This window comes from Aotus nancymaae, unplaced genomic scaffold (assembly GCF_030222135.1).
Source record: "Aotus nancymaae isolate 86718 unplaced genomic scaffold, 86718_ANA_hifiasm-v0.15.2.pri h1tg000207l, whole genome shotgun sequence".
Lineage (NCBI taxonomy): Eukaryota > Metazoa > Chordata > Mammalia > Primates > Aotidae > Aotus > Aotus nancymaae.
Window position 1 is genome coordinate 676,194 of NW_026988622.1, and position 19,414 is coordinate 695,607.

Genomic DNA, 19,414 nt, shown 5'->3' on the forward strand with positions numbered 1-19,414 from the left:
TGTTTTGGATTTAGAAGCAGATATTTCCCTGTGCTTACTGCTGTTTCTTCCATATGCCGGCATTGGGCTGAAAACGCCTGTTTTCAGACTCTGCACAGAAAGTGTCTGCAGATTGCTGAATCCACACACGGGTTTAACTCTGGAAGTTGAGTGCACACATTGACAACCGTTCTGTTAGGTAGCTGCGTTTTGGATTTAGAAGCAGATATTTCTCTGTGCTTACTGCTGTTTCTTCCATATACCGGTATTGGGCTGAAAACACCTGTTTTGAGACTCTGCACAGAAAGGGTTTTCTGACTGCTGAATCCACACAAGAGTTTGTCTCTTCAAGCTTAGTGCACACATTGACAACCGTTATGTTAGAGTGCTGCGTTTTGGATTTAGAAGCAGATATTTCTCTGTGCTTACTGCTGTTTCTTGGCCAAGGCCAGTGGAAAACTTGTAGTCAGGAGTCTGAGACCAATCTGGCCAACATAGCAAAACCCTATCTCTGCTTAAAAAAAAAAATTAGCCAGGCATGTTGATGCATTCCTGTAATCCCAACTACTTGGGAGGCTGAGGCACAAGAATCACTTGAACACAGGAGCAGAGGTTGCAGTGAGCTGAGATTCCACCACTGCACTGCAACCTCTGTGACAGAGCAAAACTCTGTCTCAAAAAAATAAATAAATAAATAAAAATAAATAAAACTGAATAATTTTAAAAATAATTACTCTGGGTGGAGAAAAATATCCATGTCATACTCTGTTGAATTATAAATTAATATAAACTTTCGTAAGAACATCTTAAAAATATTCATCAAAATCTTTTTTAAAAGCTCCTATACTCTAACCAGATTGCTCTATTTTGACACATTTTTCCAAAGTAAATAAGTAGAAATGTAGAAAATTATGGATATGTAGGATGTTCCTTACAGCATTAATACAATAAATTAAGACCCCCAATTTCAATTTATTAAATAATGAGATTTCCATAGAGTAGAAATCCCTATAATCATTTAAACAATGGTTTAAAGGAATATGCAGTTAATTATTAGAGAAATATTCACAATTAAGAGCTTGTGATATTATATCCATGAATTTCACATGCCACGATTTTAAGAAGTTTTTTTCTCTATTAAACCCTAGAAGGTAAGTCAACTATTACAAAAATTATCCTACATATCTTTAGTATAAACAGTTCAAATATTTCTTTAAAACTAGAATGTTTTACCTTAAATTATGGAGCTCTTCTTTCCATTCAAGTTTCTGATGCTCTAACTGTGATTTGGTTTTGTCTGTTTCAGATAGTTCCTTTTGTAGTGTACTAATCTTATTTTTCATTTTTTGAAATTTCACTGTAAGTTGTTCACAGTAATATATTTTATGTTCTACTAATCTTTCATGTGCAGATGCTGCATTCTTGATTTTCAATAGGCTAACAAAATCTGTAACCAAGGGAAAACAAAATAGAGATAAAATACATGAGTAGGGTTTTAGATATAAAGGACTGTGGATATCAACATGACAATCATTCTTACACTGTATATATTAACTGCCTGCAATGTGGAAATTATAGAAAGAGCTTCAGATAAAACAGACAACACGTCCGACCTTGTTTAGCTCAAAGCATAGTGAAGAACAAAGACAAAGGTGACAAATCTAAATTCAGATAGCTGCTTTAAGAATACATAGTTTTATAATCACATAAGAGAATTTGACCTATAATTGCCCAAGGGAAGATTTCCCTGAGGAAGAGAAGGTTACACTGAGAAATGAAAAATGAGAAGGAAGCACTTGAGCAAAGGAGGAAGCAGAGCACTCTGGCTAGTCTGATGCATGTTCTGGAACTCGGCTGCAATCTGCTTCCAGTCAAGAGGGAGCAACGGGTGCTGATTTTCTTTCTTACCTGAAGCCAAAAACAACCAGGCAAAATAATGAAACAATGCCTTTCAACACAGTGGACTTCGGTAATGAGGATGGTAATCACTGAAAGACAAGAAACAAATGTAGGCCTTACAAAAGTCCCAGCTTTTTGTGTGGACAGAGCTCCCAGGCCATGACAAAGGGAGAAAATCTGACACAAGATTCCCTGAGCTGTGGTGGTGATGCTAAGAGTCTGGTAAAATGAAAGCAGAGAGAAATCACAGGACAGAACACTTGAGAGGAGAAAGCAGCAGAGGAAACAAACCCTGGACATCTGCAGAAGTCCACTCTAAAGTATTTAATAGAATAATGAAAAAAATCCACATTTGCTAGGAAACTTCCTAAGATCAAGGCGGCAGGGAAAACAATAGAACAAGATTGGAAGAAACAATGTCTGCTGTTCTCGAAGTGCCCAGAAGAGGGTCCATTCCCAGGAGCCGGGCCCAAAAACTCATACTTCACAGGACAAGAAATAATCAGGAAACTCTTGCCTCTGGAGTGGCAAATTACCCAAAATCTAAAAGCAAGAAAAAAAAAAAAAAGAATTCTGTTTATAAGTAAATGACTGTACCCCCAAAAAACTTGCGACAATAAGTGGAGGCATGTAAGATATTTCTTTAAAAATCAAACCATACTTGCAGAAATGCCAATTGCACTGTCAGAGGTAAAAACGACAGAGGATGAAAATAAACACAGATTAAACATCACAATCATAAATTTGACATGATGAACTATGAGAAACCTTCAAGCAACTAATATATGTCCCCAAATAGGAAGAAAGACAGAAAAGAAAACTGAAAAAAAAATGGCCAAAAACATTCTAAACTTGGCAAAATCCATAATCCCACAGATTCAGGAAGGAACTGTCTGGGAAAAAAAGTAAAAGGGTACCATTGTCATTTTCTTATGCCATCTATGATGTGGTATAACATCACTTGAAGGCAGACTGTGATAGGTTAAAATTATATACCATAAATCTGAAATAAGCCACTAAGATAGCAAACAAAGAGTTACATATAATCAACCAAAAAAGAAATGTGAAATTAAACCACAGAAAATAGCTGACTAATCTAAAGGAACGCAGAAAAAGAAGAAAAGAGGAACAAATAACAGCGAGACTAACAGCAATCGAACAGCATAATGACAAAAAAAGTAACTATATTGATAATCACAATATAAATGAAACTGGTTTATACGCCTCAATTAAAAAGCAGACTGACAGACTCAATAAGGAAGCAATACCTAACTACATGCTGTCTATACGAAGTGCACTTTAATTGTAAAGACATAAATTGGCTACAAGAATAGGAAAAAAATACATGCTAACACTTATCAGAAGACTACTGAGAAGAAATGGTTGTATTAATATTAAAGTCGATTTCACAGCAAAAACATTTCCAGCAATAAATAAGGTCATGTCATAATGATAAAAGTTTCATTTAATCAAGAACACATAATAATCCAAAATGTTTATGCCCCTAATGTCATAAGAAATTCAAAATGCAGGAGGCCAAAGTGGATAGAACTACAAAAAGAAATAGTCAATTTCTAAGTAATCTGAGGTTTCAATACCTTTTACTCAAGAAGTGATAGAACAAGGAGACAGAAAATTAGGAAGAACAGAGCAGACTTATCACCATGCTTTTCAAGTACCTATGGAACACTTATTAAAACAGACAATATTTTAGGCCATATAATAAATCTCATTAAAAAGATTTCAGTAGAAGAAGGCCAAATAGGAACAGCTCTGGATTGCAGTTCCCAGTGAAAATGCAGAGGGTGAGTGATCACTGCATTTCCAAATGAATTTTGAATGCCCACAGACCTGGAGATTCCTGGGCCAAAAAGCACCATGAGTGTCTAGCGCAGTTGTTTCAGCTGGTGCAGTGGGTTGCTGCACAGAAACTCAAAGAAATTCGGGTGCTATTTCAACTGGTGACTGGAATGCCTGAGACACAGTCACCCGTTCAACTGAAAAAAAAGGGGGCTGAAACAGAGAGCCAGTTGATCTGGCTCAGCTGGTCCCATGCCCATGAAGACCAACAATCTGAAATGCTCTGGACTCAGTGTTTCACAGCAAGCACAGCTGGACTGGGGATGGTCCAGCTCTGCGGGGGGAAGGGCGTCCGCCATTACCGAGAAAATCCTACATTACCAAGAATTAAATCCACTAAATCCGCCATTACAGAGACAGTCTGCCATTACTGAGGCAGATCACCATTACCGAGGCAGTTCTAACTATACCCCAATAAAAAAAACTGCAAGAAAGTTCACACAGCAGCTGGGCAGGGCCATGGCAGCTCAGCAACGCTGATGCCGGCAGAGTGTGACTAGGCTACCTCCTCGCTGGGCAGGGCATCTCTGAAAAAAGGCAGCAGAATGTCAGGAACTTATAAATAAAGCCCCACCTTCCTGGGACAGAGCACCTGGGAAAAAAGGTGGTTATGAGTTCTGCTGCAGCAGACTTAAATGTACCTACCTAGCAACTCTAAACAGAACAACAGAGCTCACAGCTCAGCACTTGAGCTCCTATAAGGGATAGACTGTCTCCTCAAGCAGCTCCCCGATCCCTGTATAACCAAAGAGACACCTCATAAAGGAGAGCTCAGGCTGATATCTGGCAGGTATCCTTCTGGGACAAAGATAAAAGAAGAATAAACTAGCAGCAACCCTCACTGTTCTGAAGCCACTGCAGGTGGTCCCCAAGCAAGTAGGGTCTGGAGTGGACCTCCAATAGTCCTACAGCAGGGGAGCCTGACTGTTAGAAGGAAAACTAAGAAACAGAAAGAAACAACTTCATCAGCAACAAAAATGACATCCACTCAGAGACCCCATCTGAAAGTCAACAACCACAAAGACCACAGGTAGATAAACACACAAAGATGGGAAGAAACCAGTGCAAAAAGGATGAAAATACCCCAAACAAGAATGCCACTCCTCCTCCAAGAGATCAAAACTTCTCACCATCAAGGGAACAAGTCTGGATGGAGAATGAGTCTGATGAATTGACAGAAAGAGGCTTCAGAAGGTGGGTAATAACAAACATATCTGAGCTAAAAAGTCATGTTCTAACCCAAAGCAAAGAAACTAAGAAAGTTGAAAAAAGGTTTGAAGAAATGCTAATGAGAATAAACAGCTTAGAGAAGAATATAAACAACTTAATGGAGCTGAAAAACACAGCATGAGAACTTCACGAAGCATACACAAGTTTCAATAGTCGAATCGACCAAGCAGAAGAAAGGATATCAGAGATTGAAGATCAACTCAATGAAATAAAACAAGGAAAGATTAGAGAAAAAAAGAGTAAAAAGAAATGAACAAAGCCTCCAAGAAATATGGAATTATGTGAAAAGACCTAATCTATGTTTGACAGGTGTACCTGAATGTTATGGGGAGAATGAATCCAAACTGGAAAACACTTCAGGATATTATCCAGGAGAACTTCCCCAACCTAGCAAGGCAGGCCAACATTCAAGTCCAGGAAATACAGAGAACACCACAAAGATATTCCTCAAGAAGAGCAACCCCAAGGCACATAATCATCAGATTCACCAGGGCTGAAATGAAGGAAAAAGTGCTAAGGGCAGCCAGAGATAAAGGATGGGTTACACACAAAGGGAAGCCCATTAGACTCACAGTAGATGTCTCCATAGAAACCCTACAAGCCAGAAGAGAGTGGGGGCCAATATTCAACATCCTTAAAGAAAAGAACATTCAACTTAGAATTTCACATCAGCCAAACTAAGCTTCATAAGTAAAGGAGAAAGAAAATCCTTTATGAACAAGCAATTACTCAGAGATTTCATCAGCACCAGGCCTGCTTTACAAGAGCTCCTGAAAGAAGCACTAAACTTAGAAAGGAACAACCAGTACCAGCCACTCCAAAAACATACCAAATGGAAGGAGCATTGACACAATGAAGAAACTGCATCAACTAATGGACAAAACAACCAGCTAGCATCAAAATGGCAGGATCAAATTCAAACATAACAATGTTAACCTTAAATGTAAATGGTTAAATGCCCGAATCAAAAGACACAGACTGGCAAATTGGACAAAACGTCAAAACCTATCAGTGTGCTGTATCCAGGAAACCCATCTCACATGCAAGGATACACATAGGCTCAAAATAAAGGGATGGAGGAAGATCTACTGAGAAAATGGAGAGCAAAAAAAAGCAGGAGTTCCAATCCTAGTCTCTAATAAAATAGACTTTAAACCAGCAAAGATCAAAAGAGACAAAGAAGGGCATTACATAATGGTAAAAGGATCAATAAAACAAGAATAGCTAACGATCCTAAATATATAAGCGCCCAATACAGGAGCACCCAGATACATAAAGCAAGTTCTTAATGACCTACAAAGACACTTAGACTCCCACACAATAATAGTAGGAGACTTAAACACTCCACTGTCAATATTAAACAGATCGACGAGACAGAAAATTAACAAGGATATCCAGGACTTGAACTCAGACCTGGACCAAGCAAACCTAATAGACATTTACAGAACTCTCCACCCCAAATTCAAAGAATATACATTCTTCTCAGCACCACATCACACATAAAACTGACCACATAATTGGAAGTAAATCACTCCTCAGCAAATGCAAAAGAATGGAAATCATAACAAACAGTCTCTCAGACCACAGCACAATCAAATTAGAAGTCAGAATTCAGATACTAACTCAGAACCGCACAACTTCATGGAAACTGAACAACTGGCTCTTGAATGCTGACTGGATAAATAATGAAATGAAGGCAGAAATAAAGATGTTTTTTGAAACCAAATGAGAATGAAGACACAATGTACCAGAATCTCTGGGGCACATTTAAAGCAGTGTCTAGAGGAAAGTTTGTACCAATAAATGTCCACAAGGAAAGCAAGGAAAGATATAAAATCGACACCCTATCATCAAAACTGAAAGACCTCAAGGAGCAGTATCAAAAAAACTCAAAAGCTAGTGGAAGACAAGAAATAACTAAGATCAGAGCAAAACTGAAGGACACAGAGACACAAAAAACCCTTCAAAAAATCAATAAATCCAGAGGCTGTTTTTTTGAAAAGATCAACAAAATAGACAGACCACTAGTCAGATTAATAAAAAAGAAGAGAGAATAATCAAATAGATGCAATAAAAATGATAAAGGGGATATCACCAAAGATTAAACAGAAATACAAACCACCATCAGAGATTACTATAAACAACTCTATGCACATAAACCAGTAACCTGGAAGAAATGGATAAATTCCTGGACACTTACACCCTTTGAAGCCTAAACCAGGAAGAAGTTGAAACCCTGAATAGACCAATAACAAGGCCTGAAGTTGAGGCAGCAATTAATAGCCTACCAACCAAAAAAAGCCCAAGTACAGATGGGTTCACAGCCAAATTCTACCAGACATGAAAAGAGGAACTGGTACCACTCCTTCTGAAGCTAATCTAAAAAATCCAAAAAATCCAAAACAGGGAATCCTCCCCAAATCTTTTTACGTCACCAATATCCTGATACCAAAATCTGGCAGAGACTCGACAGGAAAAGAAAACTTCAGGCCACTATCCATGATGAACATAGATGCAAAAATCTTCAATAAAATACTGGCAAACTGATTGCAACAGCATATCCAAAACCTTATCCATCACGATCGAGTAGGCTTCATTCTGGGGATGCAAGCCTGGTTCAACATATACAAGTCTATAAACATAATTCACTACATAAACAGAACCAAAGACAAAAACCACATGATTATTGTAATAGATGCAGAGAAGGCTTTCGACAAAATTCAACAGCCCTTTATGCTAAAAACTCTCAATAAACTAGGTATGGACGGAACGTACCTCAAAATAATAGAAGCTGATTATGACAAACCCACAGCCAATATCATACTGAATGGGCAAAACTAGAAGCATTCCCTTTGAAATCTGGCACTAGACAAGGATGCCTTCTCTCTCCACTCCTATGCAATATAATATTGGAAGTTCTAGCCAGAATGAACAGGCAAGAAAAAGAAAGTGTATTCAATTAGGAAAGGAGGAAATCAAACTGACTCTATTTGCAGATGATATGATTGTATATTTAGAAGACCCTATCATCTCAGCCCAAAATCTCCTGAAACTGATAAGCAACTTCAGTAAAGTCTCAGGATACAAAATCAATGTGCAAAAATCACAAGCATTCCTATACACCAATAACAGACTTAAAGAGAGTCAAATCAAGAGCAAACTGCCATTCACAATTGCTACAATCTCCTTGAAGGACCTCTTCAAGGAGAAATACAAACCACTGCTCAACGAAATAAGAGAGGACACAGATGGAGAAACATTCCATGCTCATGGTTAGGAAAAATCAATATCATGAAAATGGCCATACTGCCCAAAGTAATTTATAGATTCAATACTATCTCCATCAAGCTACCAATGACCTTCTTTACAGAACTGAAAAAAACCACCTTAACCTTCATATGGAACCAAAAGAGAGCCCGCATAGCCAAGTCAATTCTAAGCAAAAAGAACAAAGCCAGAGGCATCACGCTACCTGACTTGAAACTATACTAAAAGGCTACAGTAATCAAAACAGCATGGTACTGGTATCAAAACAGAGATATAGACCAATGGAAGAGAACAGAGGCCTCAGTGGCAACGCCACACATCTACAACCATCCAATCTTTCACAGACCTGAGAAAAACAAGCAATGGAGAAAGGATTCCCTGTTTAATAAATGGTATTGGGAAAACTGGGTAGCTACATGCAGAAGGCAGAAACTGGACCCCTTCCTGACACCTTATACTAAAATTAACTCCAGATGGATTAAAGACTTAAACATAAGACCTAACACCATAAAAACGCTAGAAGAAAACCTAGGCAAAACCATTCAGGACATAGACATAGGCAAGGACGACATGACTAAAACACCAAACGCATTGGCAACAAAAGCCAAAAATAGACAAATGGATCTAATTAAACTCCAGAGCTTCTGCACAGTAAAAGAAACAATCATTAGAGTGAACTGGCAACCAACGGAATGGGAAAAAATTTTTGCAATCTACCCATCTGACAAAGGACTTATATCCAAAATCTACAAAGAACTAAAACAGATTTACAAGAAAACAAACAAGCCTATTCAATAATGGGAAAAGGATATGAACAGACACTGTTCAAAAGAAGACATATATGAGGCCAACAATCATATGAAAACATGCTCATCATCACTGGTCATTAGAGAAATGCAAATCAAAACTACATTGAGATACCATCTCACGCCAGTTAGAATGGCAATCATTTAAAAATCTGGAGACAGATGCTGGAGAGGATGTGGAGAAAAAGGAACACTTTTACACTGTTGGTGGAAGTGTAAATTAGTTCAACCATTGTGGAAGACAATGTGGCAATTCCTCAAGGACCTAGAAATAGAAATTCCATTTTACCCAGCAATCCCATTACTGAGTATATATCCAAACAATTATAAATCATTCTATTATAAGGACACATGCACACAAATGTTCATTGCAGCACTGTTTACAATAGCAAAGACTTGGAACCAACCCAAATGCCCATCGATGATAGACTGGACAGGGAAAATGTCCAGGACCATGGAATACTATGGAATACACGATGGAATACTATGCAGCCATAAAAAATGATGAGTTCATGTCCTTTGACGGGACATGGATGAATCTGATTTTTTAAATAGGAAAAACTCTCAGGAAAGTAAGAATCAAGGGACCTTCATCAGCACGATAAAGAGCATCTATCATGAACCCACAGCTAACATGCGTCATGGTGAAAAACTGAATATGTTCCCCAGAAGATGAAGAACACAACAATGTTTGCTTTCACTGCTTTTATGTCGTATTGTTCTGAAGATTCTGGCTAGTTTAGTTAGGCAAGAAAAAGAAAAGTCATCCCAGTTGAAAAAATAAATAAATCTGTCTTTATACACAACCATGATCACACAATAGGTTTGGGTAAATTCTAACCTATGGGCCAGCTTCTTGTCTTTGTCAATGATCACAGCTGTGTTCACGAATGTACAGGTTGTCTATGGCTGCTCTCATACTACAATGGCAGAGTCAAACAACTAAAACAGAGACCCCTTTTTCCACAAGTCTTTAATAAGAAACTACTTTAAGAAAAAGTTTGACAGTCTATGGTCTATATAGAAAATCTGATCAAATCTTCCAAGAATGTACCAGAACCAATAAGTGAGTTCAGTAAGATTGGACTATGTAAAATCAACATAGAAAAGCCAATTGTATTTCTATATATTAGTGAAAAACAATCAGAGTAAAAATTTTTAAATATCATTTATGACTATATCAAAATGTGAAATACATAAACATCTGATAAAACACAAGAAGAACTATATACTAAAAACTACAAAATATTACTGAGAAAATTAACTATGACCTATATAAATGCAGACATACACTTCTTCAGGAGTAGAAAGATTCATTATTGTTAAGATGTTCATTTTCCATAAATTAATCTATAAATACAACACAATCCCAACCTAATGTCCAACAATCCAGGAGGCTTTTTTTAAGTTGACAAGTCAGTTCTAAAGTTCTTGTGGAAATGCAAAGGTTCTAGTACAGCCAAAACAGAACAAATAACAAAATTGGAAAACTGATTTTGAGAATTATTATAAATCAATAGTAATCAAAACAATGTGCCACTGGTACAGGATGAACATCCCTTATTGAAAATGCTTGGGACCAGAAGTATTGCAGATTTTGGATTTTGGAATATTTGCAAATATATAAAATGATACCTCTAGGAGATAGGACCCAGGTCTAAACATAAAATACACTTATTTTTCATACACACCTTATACACAAAGCCTGAAGGTAATTTTATTTTATTTTATTTTTTGAGATAGTCTTGCTCTGTCACCCAAGCTGGAGTGCAGTGGTGAGATCACAGCTCATTGCAACTTTCACTTCCCAAGTTCAAGCGATTTCTTGCCTCAGCTACCTGAGTAGCTGGGATCATAGGTGTGCATCAACACGCTTAACTAATTTTTGTATTTTTAGTAGAGATGCGGTTTTGCCATGTTGGCCAGAATGATCTCAAGCTCCAGACACAAAGTAATCCTCCCGCCTCGGCCTCCCAAAGTTCTGGGATTATATGCATGAGCCACCGTGCCTAGCCTCTGAAGGTAATTTTAAATATTTTATAATTTTTTGCATGAAACAAAGTTTGTGTACATGAGCTGCTCAGATATGGGACTTTCCACTTGTGAGATCAGGTTGACAATAAAAACACTGGATTTTACAGCATTTCAGATTTGGGATTTTTGAATTAGGGATGCTCAACCTATATAAAGAAAGTCAAATACAGACAGCTTCAAACTTAAGGTGGTTTAACTTAGTAACTTTACAATGGGTTTACGGAAGTACCACTTAGCTTTTGACTGAAATCAGAAGTAACCCTACCATAATTTGAGGAGCATCTGTAAATTAATAGAATTCAATAGAGTCCACAGGCAAATAGATGACATACAGGCAACCAGTTTGTTTCTGACAAAGGCAGGACGGCAATGTAGTAGAGAAAGGATAGCCATTTCCATACATGGTGCTCAAACAACTGGCTGTTCATATCCAAAAAGTTAACTTGAATCCATATACCTCATTCTATATATAAAAATGAACTCAAAATGAAGCGTACATTTAAATGTAAGACCTAGAACTATAAAACTTCTAGAATGAAGCATAGAATAAAATTTTTGTAAAAATTTTGAGAAAATTACTTGTGCTAGGCAAAGATTTCTTAGATATGACATAAAATGCAAACTCTGTAACTAAACAGAGTTCATCAAAAGTAAAAACTTCTGCTCTTTAGAAAAGACACTATTAAGAAAATGAAGTGAAGCCACAAACTGGAAAAAATGTTCTTGTAAAGTAATAGTGTCCAGAACTCTTAAAATTCAACAAGCATGAAAACATCCACCTAATATTGTAAATGGAAAAAGATAGGAAAACACAGTTCACCAAAGAGGATGTACAGATGGCAAATAAAACATGGAAAGATGTTCAACATGTTTAGTCATTAGGATCATGCACAAAATCCATACCCATGAGAATGCTACAAATAAATACTGCAATACTTAGTGTGACAACACAGCAACTGAAACTGTCCTATTCTGTTGATGGCAAGGGAAAATCGTACACGTTTCGGAAAACAATTTAGCAGTTTTTCTAAAGAGGGAACATAAAGCAGCACAGGACACTTTCACGGGTGATGGATAAGATAACTATGTTCATTATGGTGACAGTTTCACAGGTGTATACACCTATCAAAAAACTTATTAAGTTGTACATCTTACATATGTGCACTTTAACATATATCAACTATACCCCACTAAAGCTAAGGATTGTACGAGCAAACACCTGGGGCACTGGCTGTGACATGGAGAGAAAAAAGGACATGAAATGATGCAGTACAAAGCTAGAGTGCTGACATGTCTACCTTATAGCAATGACAAGTGGCAGTTGGGTGTTAAGCAAGCAGGTAACATGATCAGATGTAAATTTTTAAAATGTATATAATTATGGTTGCAGAATAGACCATGGTTTTGGAAGGTGGAACAGTAGGGAAAAGAATTGAAAAAGAGTTATCACATTATTCAACATACGAGATAATGACCTGCCCCTGGGTAAAGGCACAGGAGAGAAACAGAGTCAGCAAAAAGATTCGAAGTGTCATTCACACTGAGAAAAGTACAGTGGAACGATCACAGCTCTTTGGTTAAGAGCATACAAGATAGAGCAGTTCTCATTCCATATTCACAAAAAACATGTTTCTGAGATGAACATCCCTATAACACATCAGTGATCTATGGTACAGTGCCAAGCAATGTGTGCAAACATTACTGTAGGCTAGGGAAAAAGCCTTATATTTATGCATTGGTCCTACCTTTACACTCTATTCTATGTTGTTCAATGAGTAACATAAAATTTTTATCATCAGAGTAAGGCAACTCATCATCCTCTGAGGTTGTTTCAGATGGCTGAATTATGTCATCGAGGTCATCCTTGAAATATAGATGTCTTTTAACCTATAAAATAAATAACACTGTTTCAAAATGTCCCCCAAATATTTATAGCATATATTAAATGTACACCAGTGGGAATTATTCATCTTTTTTTATGAGCAAAACCAAAGTACTTATTAAAATAGTTAATAGACTGTGGTTAAAAGGGTAGCTTTATGAATGGTTACTGCTGCCTTTTCAAAGCCAATATCTTTACTACAAAAGATTTTCTGTTTTTTTAAGTGACCTTTAATAAGGGATTTTCAACAACATTCTTGACAATTTACTTTTACAATACCTTGTTCTTTTTAGTAGATGTTTTCTTTGCAAGCCTAAAAGAAAAAATTACAATCAGACAAATAGTAAATATGTAAAATACAAAGACTATAACTATTTTATATATAAAAGCTCTATATTTATCATTTCTCTCTCCTATTCATAAAGTTTACAGGAAATATTTCACAGGTGATGTAAAATACAATCATTTTCTACAAGGGGATAAAGTAAATGGAAAGGGTAGCATTAGTTTTCTGACAGCCAAAAAAAAAGAAAAAACATATTACTTGCATTATTTGATAGGAAAAATATATATATATATATACACACACACACTAGGTTTTTCTCTTGTTGCCCCTATTTACTTATTTATTTATTTATTATTTATTTTTTGAGAGAGTCTTGCTCTGTTGCGTGGGCAGAGTGCAATGGCATGATATCGGTTCACTGCAACTTCTACTTCTAGGGTCCTGGTGATTCTCCTACCTCAGCCTCCTGAGTAGCTGGGATTACAAGTGCCTGCCACCACACCTACTTATTTTTCATTTTTTATTTTTTTGTATTTTTAGTAGAGATGGGGTTTCACCATGTTGGCCAGGCTGGTCTTGAACTCCTGAACTGAGGTGATCCACCTGCCTTGGCCTCCCAAAGTGTTAGAATTATAGGTGTGAGCCACCGCACCTGACCTTATTGTCGTTTTCTATACAAACAAGATTTAATTTGTGCTAAGACTTATTTGATAAATATTACTTATGTAACAGAAATGCTTTATAAATTATGACATTAGTGAGCTTTTCAGGACATACTGTGCAGATACTATGTACTATTCTAAACACTATACAAGTGTTTAAGTCACTTGAATCCTCCCAATAATTCTGTGAGGTAGATAACATACTAGGCATTTTATAAAGTAAGAAAGTAGGCATGGAAAGGCCATATAACTTGCCCAACCTCATAAAACTTGTTAGTAGCAGATTAAGCATTCAAACCCATGAACTCTGGCTCCAAAATATGTGTTCCAGAATACTCTATAATACACTATAAAAGTAATATTTATTTTCAAGTGTTTACAAGTAATATAATAGCAGATGAATTCATATTATCTTTCCATTTCTTTCTATGATAACAAATAATAATCTCTGAATCTTGAAATTTTTAAAAAATTAGATTTTATACCTATGCAGCTTTGGAAACCTGCTTTTAATAAACTGAAAATTTGGTTTCTCTAAAGAAATTCACAAAAAAATTCATTCATCCATTCAACTATTTATTCATGCATTCAACCAAAACTTGCTGAGTGTACAAGACATGTCAAAGACACTGTTGGTGCACAGAAACATTTAATTTTTACATTTGAACTATACAGTCCAAAAGTAACAGTCTGCAATTATTTTTTCAGTAGTTTGCTTTTCTATTATTAATTAGAAAGCGGAGATCGATCCAAGATGGCTGCTTAGGAAGAAGTCGGGATTGCAGCTCCGAGAGAAGGTGCAGAGGGTGAGTGGACGCCGCATTTCCAGACGGACTTTTACTGCCCACAGACCAGGAGATTCACAGGAGGAAATGCCCCACGGGTCGCCAGCACTGCTGGTTTGAGCGGAGTGGCCGCTCAGCCTACACCCTGGAGTGGGGGGCAGTGGCTTCTTATGCCGAGCGAGAGAGACAGAGTTCCCTCTGAGCCAGAAAGGGGAGCTGAAGCAGGGAGCCAAGCCAGGAGACCCCCGGGCAAGGGAGCACCAGGAATCTCAGAGCCGCTGCTTCGGCTGACGCAGCGGCACACAGGGCAGCGGATTTTAACTGCCCACAGACCAGGAGATTCACAGGCGGTGAAGCTCCCCGGGTTCCCAGCGCCGCTGGTTGGACCGGAGCAGCCGCTCGGCCTGCACGGGGGGCGGGGAGCAGCGGCTCCTTGAACAAAGTGAACGAGACTGTGTCCCCTCTGGGCCAGCAAGGGGAGCTGTGGCAAGGAGGCAAGCCAAGAGATTACCGGACAAAGAGGGCCCCTCTGGAAACACGGCTGAACCCGGGATGGTCCAGCTCTGTGGGGGAGGGGCGTCCTCCATTGGGAAACACCCTGCAGTTCCGGAGCAATTTTCTGTAAGCAAGACAACTTGCCACTACAGAGACTCCGTCACTACAGGGCGGGCCAGCATAGCGGAAGCAGTTCTAACTACACCCACAGGACAGCAGGGAAGCTCACACGGAAGCTGGGCGGAGCCCACAGCAGCTCAGCGAAGCCTCTGCAGGCTGAGTGTGACTAGACTGCCACCTTGTGGGCAGGGAAAATGGTAGCAACACAGCTGAAAAACATAAAGTGCTAAACCCCTGGGCCAGAACACCTGGGGAGAAGAAAAGGGGGTTTATGAGTTCAGCTGCTGCAGACTTAAAACTACCAAAATCAGAAAGACAGCAACTACAAAGTCAATAGGCGGATAAATCCACAAAGATGGGAAGAAACCAGCGCAAAAAGGATGAAAACACCCAAAACCAGAACACCTCTCCCCCTACAAGGCAGCATAACTCCTCACCAGCATGGGAACAAGACTGGACGGAGAATGAGTGTGATGAAATGACAGAATCAGCTTTCAGAAAATGGATAATAAGAAACTTCTGTGAGCTAAAAGAACATGTTCTAACCCAATGCAAAGAAACTAAGAACCTTGAAAAAAGACTTGATGAAATGCTAACGAGAATGGACAACTTAGAGAAGAATATGAGTGAATTGATGGAGCTGAAAAACACAACACGAGAACTTCGCGAAGCATGTACAAGTTTCAACAGCAAAATTGACCAAGCAGAAGAAAGGATATCAGAAGTTGAAGATCAACTCAATGAAATAAAACGAGAAGGGAAGATTAGAGAAAACAAGGTAAAAAGGAATGAACAGAGTCAACAAGAAATATGGGACTACATGAAAAGACCTAATCTACGTTTGATAGGTGTACCTGAATGTGATGAAGAGAATGCATCCAAGCTGGAAAATACTCTTCAGGATATTATCCAGGAAAACTTCCCCAACCTAGCAAGGCAGGCCAATATTCAAGTACAGGAAATACAGAGAACACCACAAAGATATTCCTCTAGAAGAGCAACCCTGAGGCACATAATCATCAGATTCACCAGGGTTGAAATGAAGGAGAAAATACTAAGGGCAGCCAGAGAGAAAGGTCGGGTTACCCACAAAGGGAAACCCATCAGACTCACAGCAGATCTCTCAGCAGAAACCCTACAGGCCAGAAGAGAGTGGGGGCCGATATTCAACATCCTTAAAGAAAAGAACTTTCAACCCAGAATTTCATATCCAGCCAAACTAAGCTTCATAAGTGAAGGAAAAATAAAATCCTTTGTGAACAAGCAAGTACTCACAGATTTCATCACCACCAGACCAGCTTTACAAGAGCTCCTGAAGGAGACACTACACATAGAAAAAAACAACCAGCAGCAGCCACTCCAAAAACGCACGAAATGTTAAACAGCAGCAACACAATGAAGAATCTGCATCAACCAATGGGCAAAACAGCCAGCTAGCATCAAAATGACAGGACTAAACTCACACATAACAATATTAACCCTAAATGTAAATGGACTAAATGCCCCAATCAAAAGACACAGAATGGCAAATTGGATAAAAAGCCAAAACCCATCAGTGTGCTGTATCCAGGAAACCCACCTCACAAGCAAGGATACACAAAGGCTCAAAATAAAGGGATGGAGGAAGATTTACCAAGCAAATGGAGAGGAAAAAAAAGCAGGAGTTGCAATCCTCATCTCTGATAAAATAGACTTTAAAGAAACAAAGATCAAAAGAGACAAAGAAGGACATTACATAATGGTAAAAGGATCAATACAACAAGAAGAGCTAACGATCCTAAATATATATGCACCTAATACAGGAGCACCCAGATACATAAGGCAAGTTCTTAAAGACTTACAAAGAGACATAGACTCCCACACATTAATACTGGGAGACTTCAACACACCATTGTCAATATTAGACAGATCAACGAGACAGAAAATTAATAAGGATATCCAGGACTTGAACTCAGACCTGGAACAAGCAAACCTAATAGACATTTACAGAACTCTCCAGCCCAAATCCACGGAATATACATTCTTCTCAGCACCACATCACACCTACTCTAAAATTGACCACATAATTGGAAGTAAATCACTCCTCAGCAAATGCAAAAGAACAGAAACCATAACAAACAATCTCTCAGACCACAGTGCAATCAAGTTAGAACTCAGAATTCAGAAGCCAACCCAGAACCGCACATCCTCATGGAAATTGAACAACTTTCTCCTGAATGTTGACTGGATAAACACTGAAATGAAGGCAGAAATAAAGATGTTCTTCGAAACCAACGAGAACGAAGACACCACATACCAGAATCTCTGGGACACATTTAAAGCAGTCTCTAGAGGAAAATATATAGCAATAAGGGCCCACATGAGAAGAAAGGAGAGAACTAAAATTGACACCCTATCATCAAAATTGAAAGAGCTAGAGGAGCAAGATCAAAAAAACTCAAAACCTAGCAGAAGACAAGAAATAACTAAGATCAAAGCAGAAATGAAGGAGATAGAGACACGAAAAACCCTACAAAAAAATCAATAAATCCAGGAGCTGGTTTTTTGAAAAGATCAACAAAATAGACAGACCACTAGCCAGATTAATAAAAAAGAAAAGAGAGAATAAGCAAATAGATGCAATAAAAAATGATAAAGGGGATATCACCACAGATGCCACAGAAATTCAAACCATCATCAGAGATTATTACAAACAACTCTATGCACATAAATTAGAAAACCTGGAAGATATGGATAAATTCCTGGACAGTAGCCTCCTCCCAAGCCTAAACCAGGAAGAAGTCGAAACCCTGAATAGACCAATAACAAGGTCTGAAGTCGAGGCAGCAATTAAGAGCCTACCACCCAAAAAAAGCCCAGGTCCAGATGGGTTCACAGCAGAATTCTACCAGACATACAAAGAGGAACTGGTACCATTCCTACTGAAACTATTCCAAATAATCCAAAAAGAGGGAATCCTTCCCAAATCATTTTATGAGACCAACATCATCCTAATACCAAAACCTGGCAGAGAGTCAACAAGAAAAGAAAACTACAGGCCAATATCCATGATGAACATAGATGCAAAAATCTTCAATAAAATACTGGCAAGCCGATTACAACAGCACATCAAAAAGCTTATCCACCATGATCAAGTAGGATTCATCCCGGGGATGCAAGGCTGGTTCAATATACGCAAGTCTATATATGTAATTCACCACATAAACAGAACCAAAAACAAAAACCACATGATTATCTCAATTGATGCAGAGAAGGCCTTCGACAAAATTCAACAGCCCTTTATGCTAAAAACCCTCAATAAACTAGGTATCGATGGAACGTATCTCAAAATAATAAAAGCTATTTATGACAAACCGACAGCCAATATCATACTGAATGGGCAAAAACTGGAAGCATTCCCTTTGAAATCTGGCACTAGACAAGGATGCCCTCTCTCACCACTCCTATTCAATATAGTACTGGAGGTTCTGGCCAGAGTAATCAGGCAAGAAAAAGAAATAAAGGGTATTCGATTAGGAAAGGAGGAAGTCAAATTGTCTCTATTTGCAGATGACATGATTGTATATCTAGAAGACCCTATCGCCTCAGCCCAAAATCTCCTGAAACTGATAAGCAACTTCAGCAAAGTCTCAGGATACAAAATCAATGTGCAAAAATCACAAGCATTCCTATACACCAATAACAGACTTAAAGAGAGCCAAATCAAGAACGAACTGCCATTCACAATTGCTACAAAGAGAATAAAATACCTAGGAATACAACTAACAAGGAACGTAAAGGACCTCTTCAAGGAGAACTACAAACCACTACTCAACGAAATAAGAGAGGACACAAACAGATGGAGAAACATTCCATGTTCATGGTTAGAAAGAATTAATATCGTGAAAATGGCCATACTGCCCAAAGTAATATACAGATTCAACGCTATCCCCATCAAGCTACCAATGACCTTCCTCACAGAACTGGAAAAAACCACCTTAAACTTCATATGGAACCAAAAGAGAGCCCGCATAGCCAAGTCAATTCTAAGCAAAAAGAACAAAGTGGGAGGCATCACACTACCGGACATCAAACTCTACTACAAGGCTACAGTAATCAAAACAGCATGG

At 38.2% G+C, this 19,414-nt stretch overlaps 1 pseudogene; it reads right to left on the bottom strand.

Moving 5' to 3' along the window:
- Positions 1–1,208: 1,208 nt before the first annotated feature.
- LOC135273034 (ankyrin repeat domain-containing protein 62-like) overlaps positions 1,209–19,414 on the bottom strand; it is a 70,217-nt pseudogene continuing 52,011 nt past the window's right edge.